Raw genomic sequence first — 7,144 nt, 5'->3', positions numbered from 1 at the left:
CCAAATTTTGGGTAAGTTCCCTTTTGAATCACTTGTCTTTAGTTTCGTTCATAGTTTATCATTGAATCACTCAAATCATGCCTTGTTTGCTTCTGGTTTATGCATGATTGCAGCAACTCTATAGAGTTCTTGATGAGCACAAGGCCAGAGCCGACGTGGTCTTACTTGCGTCTGCAAAGAAGAAAGCTCGTCAGTTGCAGTACGAGGTGCGTTGGGTTGCCGTCTCACAGTACTACCACATCTACCTGCAACAAAAGATGACCAAAACTCAAGCACAGAGGCAAAAAATTACCATGAGCAGGGAGCAGTTCATGATGGTAACTATTACTGACTTTTCATTGTTTCAAGGAGTCAACTATATGTTTTGTGCTCACATGTCATGCTTCCAAAATTTGCATAGGTTGTTCCTCGTTGGTGCTATGGAAGGCATGACAGATGGGCGTGTTTGGTGGAAGGTGGGTCGGTGATGATCCAGAGTTTGTTGCCAAGAGCATCAAGGCCCGCGCTAACCGTGGAAAAGACGGGACACACGGCCAAGGAAACAGGAACCACTGGGGCTTCAAGGCCATGAAGGTATATCTATATGAAAGATGCATTTTGGTTCTTCTTTACCGTCATGTTCTTATGTATAGCTAACTTCTGTTTGACGTTGCAGGAGGACAAGTTGCAGAGGCCGCTCTCAGACATGGAGTCGTGGAAGCTGGCCCGCGAGCGGAGTGATCGCAAGGAGGGCGAGAGCCAGTACTACGGCAACACCGAGAAACACCTGGAGTCTTACACTTAGAACTATCAGAAGTTGCATCCGGATGTTCCCGTTCCTGAGGTCGCCCAGTCTCAGATCGACGACACGGCGGTGGTGTCCATCCAGGGTAAGTCCCATGGCCGGTATCCGTGTTTCGATGGCTTGGTCACTCCGTTGATCTCGTACACACGGCTTCGAGCTACCAACCCGAGCCCGTTAGAGAGTACGGGGCGTTCGCAGCCTCCCTTAGTCCGCCAACATGCTATAAGTACTTCCCCTTATCTTCTTTGTCTCTATCTTTCTTAGTTTATTTTCATCACTACCCACTTAGAAACAACCTCAATTTTGTAGGCATATCAGGCCTTTCTCGAGCATAGGCATATTGAGGTGAGGGAGTACTTGCAACGAGTGAAGGCAAACGATGATTACAGCCGTCAAGTGATGGCGGTTAGTTTTGCCCTCTTAAACCAAGCTCAAATTTGCACTTTCATTCCTTCTGACTTTGTTGATCACGGCTTGTTTCTAAGTGGACTTGTTTAACTAACATCCAGGCTATGTTGGCGTCTTGGACTAACCGCACGGAGCCACCACAAGTTGGACCCCCACCACCACCTGCGGGAGACGCCCCACACATTCCCACGTTCGAGGAATGGCTGGCACTAGGCGGTGATACTCCGGTTAGTAAATTTGCCTAACTAATGACAAACTAGTTCTCGTTCATTCAACACTATCATGTCATATTTACCGTTAGAATCTTCTTTCAAACATGTAGGGGACCGGTGGCTCGACTCCTGCTCCGTCGACCCCAGTCACTCCGATCTGGCAGAGTGATGGTGGTCGCGGTGGCGGTTTTGGCGGAGGAGGACTTGGCGGTGGCGGTTTTGGCGGAGGTGGACTTGGTGGTGGTTTTGGCGAAGGTGGACTTGGCGGAGGTGGTGGTTTTGGCGGAGGTGGACTCGGTGGTGCTTGATGTCAATGATGATTCAGTGTATGCGGCCGTTGTGCCATGTCTTTCATGTTTCAACTTTTATGATGTTTCATGTCTTGCACTACTCTTATGTTCGTGGACTTTCGCCGGTGATGATCTTTAGATGATGAACTTGACTATGTTTAAATGATGTTGATGAACTGTCATATTTCATATTATTCTATTTTGAAATGTTGTCAAATGAATTGGAAAAGAGAAAACGGGGAATATAAAAAAAAACTATGCCTACGGCAAAGCTGTCGGCATAGATACGCTCAGGAGCCACCAGGAGGCGACACGTGGTAGGGCTATGCCTACGGCCAAGCCGTCGGCATAGATTTATATCTATGCCGACGGCTTTGCCGTAGGCATAGCCATGCCACCAGGTTACACCAGGAGGCGACACGTGGCAGGGCTATGCCTACGGCAAAGCCGTCGGTGCCACGTGTCGCCTCCTGACCCGCCAGCAGTTTGACGGCGCCGTCCGTTGCCGTCAGACGGAAAACTACGCCGACGGTTAAACTATGCCGACGGCTGCGCCAGGGCCGTCGGCATACCCCCCTATGCCGACGACATTATTATGCCGACGGTCTGACAGGAGTACGCTGACGTAATCTAGACTGATGGCTCTATGCCGACGGCTGCCGTCGGCATAGATCTATGCCGACGGCCTAGGGGCCTATGCCGACGGCCCGTGGCCGTAGGCATAGACCGCGAGTCCGGTAGTGAAAGCTACTCCACATCACAATATACATTAATTCAGTCTAACACATGGTAATTGATTTTGGATTAGAATATATGAAAACTGCAACAATCCTACTAGTATTACAACATGTCTAGTAAGTTGATGGCCTAATGCTATCCAGCTCCTCAACAACTAACGCGAACTGAACCCATGTAATACAGATGGCGTGAGTTACACACGCTCTAAAAGTTGATCGCCCCTCACCCATACAAGATCACAAGAGGCGTCTCATGGTGTCATCCTCTAATCCATGCATTAGCAACGTAATCGAAGCTATTAGAAAGACACCACTCCCTTATGACTTTCATAATGTTCAACCTCAATCACATACTCGGCGAGCTCCTGCTACAAGGCGTTATTCATCGGTGCTTGTGAAGACCCACACTGGCGGCTCACATGGAGACCCTGGGTGCCTCTTTGCGTCAAGTTCTTCCTATGGCTGGCCATGCAAGACCGTTGTTGGACCGCGGAGCGTCTAGCCCGTCACGGTCTACCGCATGAGGAGGCATGTGCACTATGTGATCAAGAAATGGAGACCATGCAGCATCTCCTAGAAGGCTGCTCATTCTCTCGACAAGTATGGCATGAGATCCTCGGTTGGGTTCACACCTCGGTCAACGTCCCCGACCCCGACACGCCCTTCCAGACTTGTTGGAGCTCTTCCCACGACCACACGCCAGCCAGCATGTGCAAGGGTCTGTCCTCCCGCATCATACTGACGACATGGTGGCTCCGGAAAACACCACAATGGATGCATCTTTGATGGAGCCAGACCATCGATCACCCTCATCTCCGATACCATCAAGGACGAGGCGCGCCTATGGGCTAAGGCGGGCTCTAACGGGTTACAAAACATCATCCCCAGCGTGTAATTCTTAGTTTTGTTTTTGGGGCTGGGCAACCCCCTTGATCTAGTCTACTCCTACACTTGTGCACCATGCCTCTAGTGTACACGGCCTTGTATGCGTTGCAACCGCATGCTTGTACTCTCCTTCTATCAATGAAAAGATACACAACTTGCGTATTCGCAAAAACAAAATAATGTCCAACCTTGCCACACAACTCTCTTGCTACTTTCAAAAAAATATTTGTGGTCCTCACAAGCTCCATCCAAGTGAAGGAATTCAACACGATTTTTCTTCCCCTCATCCGACATAATAATCCAGCGGCTAGCCAAGAACATTACCTTCACAAGGAACTCCACTGCTACAAAGGAAGCGTTGCAACCTACATACACCGCAGTCGCCGTGGATGACCGTTCATTCATCATCAACCAAAGAAGCATTGTCTTCTTCGCCTCACGATCTCCAAATCCACGACTAATGGCAGAAAGCCTGTCACCATTTATTCTCCACGACATTCGAGATCTCTCTTCCCCACATCAACAGGACCCTCAAGGTAGGAGAAGGGCTTCCATTCATCATCACATCTAACTACATTGGCCTCACGAACACATCCACCGATAGTGATGTGATGAATTGGTTTGCCGTCGTGGAGTTGGACAGTGGTGGATCATAGTGTGGACCAATAGGGGGTGTCGGTGTCAAAACCGGCGGATCTCGGGTAGGGGGTCCCGAACTGTGCGTCTAAGGCGGCTGGTAATGTTGGGGAATGTTGCAGAAAACAAAAAAATTTCCTATGTTTCACCAAGTTCAATCTATGGAGTCAACTACCAACGAGAGGAGAGTGCATCTACATACCCTTGTAGATCGCGAGCGGAAGCGTTCAAGAGAACGGGGATGATGGAGTCGTACTCGCCGTGATCCAAATCACCGATGACCAAGTGCCGAACGGACGGCGCCTCCGCGTTCAACACACATACGGAGCGGATGATGTCTCCTCCTTCTTGATCCAGCAAGGGGGATGGAGAGGTTGATGAAGATCCAGCAGCACGACGGCATGGTGGTGGATGCAGCAGTGATCGCAGTAGGGCTTCGCCGAGCTTCTGCGAGAGGGAGAGGTGTAGCAGGGGAGAGGGAGGCGCCAAGACTTGAGGTGTAGCTGCCCTCTCTCCCCCCTTTATATAGGCCCCCTAGGGAGGTGCGCCAGCCCTAGGAGATGGGATCTCCTAGGGGGAGCGGTGGCCAAGGGGGTGGAGTACCCCCCAAGGCAAGTGGAGGCGCCCCCTCCCCTAGGGTTCCCAACCCTAGGCGCATGGGGGTGCCCAAGGGGGGGTGCACCATCCCACCAGGGGCTGGTTCCCCTCCCCACTTCAGCCCATGGGGCCCTCCGGGATGGGTGGCCCCACCCGGTGGACCCCCGGGACCCTTCCGGTGGTCCCGGTACAATACCGGTGACCCCTGAAACTCTCCCGATGGCCGAAACTGCACTTCCTATATATAATTCTTCACCCCCGGACCATTCCGGAACTCCTCGTGACACCCGAGATCTCATCTGGGACTCCGAACAACTTTCGGGTTACTGCATACTCATATCTCTACAACCGTAGCGTCACCGAACCTTAAGTGTGTAGACCCTACGGGTTCAGAAGACACGTAGACATGACCGAGACGGCTCTCCGGTCAATTACCAACAGCGGGATCAGGATACCCATGTTGGCTCCCACATGCTCCTCGATGATCTCATCGGATGAACCACGATGTCGAGGACTTAATCAATCCCGTATACAATTCCCTTTGTCAATCGGTACGTTACTTGCCCGAGACTCGATCGTCGGTATCCCAATACCTCGTTCAGTCTCGTTACCGGCAAGTCACTTTACTCGTACCGTAATGCATGATCCCGTGATCAACCACTTGATCACATTGAGCTCATTATGATGATGCATTACCGAGTGGGCCCTGAGATACCTCTCCGTCATACGGAGTGACAAATCCCAGTCTTGATTTGTGCCAACCCAACAGACACTTTCAGAGATACCTGTAATGTACCTTTATAGTCACCCAGTTACGTTGTGACGTTTGGCACACCCAAGGCACTCCTACGCTATCCGGGAGTTGCACAATCTCATGGTCTAAGGGAATGATACTTGACATTCAGAAAAGCTACAGCAAACGAACTACACGATCTTTGAGCTAAGCTTAGGATTGGGTCTTGTCCATCACATCATTCTCCTAATGATGTGATCCCGTTATCAATGACATCCAATGTCCATAGTCAGGAAACCATGACTATCTTTTGATCAACAAGCTAGTCAACTAGAGGCTCACTAGGGACGTGTTGTGGTCTATGTGTTCACACATGTATTATGATTTCCGGATAACACAATTATAGCATGAACAATAGACAATTATCATCAGCAAAGAAATATAATAATAACCATTTTATTATTGCCTCTAGGGCATATTTCCAACAGGTAACAGGAGGCAGGGGACACGATGTTTTACCCAGGTTCGGGCCCTCTTGATGGAGGTAAAACCCTACGTCCTTCTTGATTAATATTGATGATATGGGTAGTACAAGAGTAGATCTACCACGAGATCAGAGAGGCTAAACCCTAGAAGCTAGCCTATGGTATGGTTGTATGTATATATTCTATCGACTAGCCTGGCCTCGGTTTATATAATGCACCAGAGGCCTAGGATAACAAGAGTCCTAGCCGAATACGCCGGTGGGGAGGAGTCCTTGTCTTGATCGCCAAGTCTTGCGGAATCTTCCTTGTATGCGACTGATGTCCGAACTGGCCCATGAGTATACGGCCACGGGGGTCCTTGGCCCAATCTATCAGATCGGGAGATGACGTGTTGAGTACCCCCTAGTCCAGGACACCGTCAGTAGCCCCCTAAACCGGTCTTCAAGTTAGGGACGCTCCTCGATTCTTCTGAACTGTTCTTCATCTTCGGTCATCGGTCTTGAAAACTGGTTCAACAAATCTTCTTTATCTTCGATCTTGAGGATCTCTGAAATGCATTCGATGGGTTTACACGTCGGGTATCCGAGGAGCCCCTTTAAGTTTCCGGGCTTTACCAATGCCTTGTTATTTTTATGCCGCACCTCTGGTTTGAAGTTGTTCCCGGGAGGCAGTGTCCTCTTGCGTCCGAGCTCCAACGCTGGACTGCATTAGAGGTATCTTTTGCAGCCGAGCACCAACGTCGGACTGCTTTCCGAGCTCCAACGCCGGAATGTATCCGAGCTCCAACGCCGGACTATATCCAAACTCCAACGCCGGACTGTATCCGGGCTCCAACGCCGGAATATATCCGAGGTGTCATATCACCTTGGTTCAAAAAAGTTGAAGGAGTTTAGCCGACCTTAATGCTGGAAATGCCCTCTATGGAGCCAGCCACTAGCGCCCGAGCTTTATGCCATACTGCTTCCGAGGTGGTGCACCACCCCGACTGTGGGCCGGTTTTTTGTCAATAGTTTTGATTGGTGCAATTTATTCTCTACCGAGATATATAGCCAGTAACCCTCAAGGTGTGTATCAGTTTAAAACCCGAGATGCACCTGAAGGATGATGTAAGACCGCTGATCCCAATAGCCGCTGAGACTCAGGTTGATTTGCAAAATCAGCCTGAGGATCAAGTCCTAGCTCGGCAGAATACTTCGGGACACTAAAAGCGGAGCACTCAGTCCTCGAGACTCAGGTTGGGTGCGGCCGACCAACCTGAGGATCAAAATCTCCTCGGAAACTATATTGCACATAAAATTTTCTGAATTGGACAGGCAATGCAGTAGCCCCCGAGACACTGGTCGGGTGGCAACACCAGATCAGGGGATCGATGTGCCC

The 7,144-nt window shown here is 50.2% G+C and overlaps 1 long non-coding RNA gene across 1 annotated transcript; it reads left to right on the top strand.

Annotated features, from left to right (window-relative positions):
• The first annotated feature begins 1,133 nt into the window (after positions 1-1,133).
• Positions 1,134-1,562, top strand: LOC123149032 (uncharacterized). Its single transcript, XR_006474316.1, has 3 exons — positions 1,134-1,189; positions 1,294-1,419; positions 1,515-1,562. It is a non-coding gene; the product is annotated as an uncharacterized lncRNA (long non-coding RNA).
• The last annotated feature ends 5,582 nt before the right edge of the window (positions 1,563-7,144 follow it).

Source organism: Triticum aestivum, chromosome 7A, assembly GCF_018294505.1.
Source record: "Triticum aestivum cultivar Chinese Spring chromosome 7A, IWGSC CS RefSeq v2.1, whole genome shotgun sequence".
In the NCBI taxonomy this organism is placed as follows: Eukaryota; Viridiplantae; Streptophyta; class Magnoliopsida; order Poales; family Poaceae; genus Triticum; species Triticum aestivum.
Note: the sequence above shows the minus strand (reverse complement) of the source record. Positions and strands in the feature narration are given on the sequence as shown.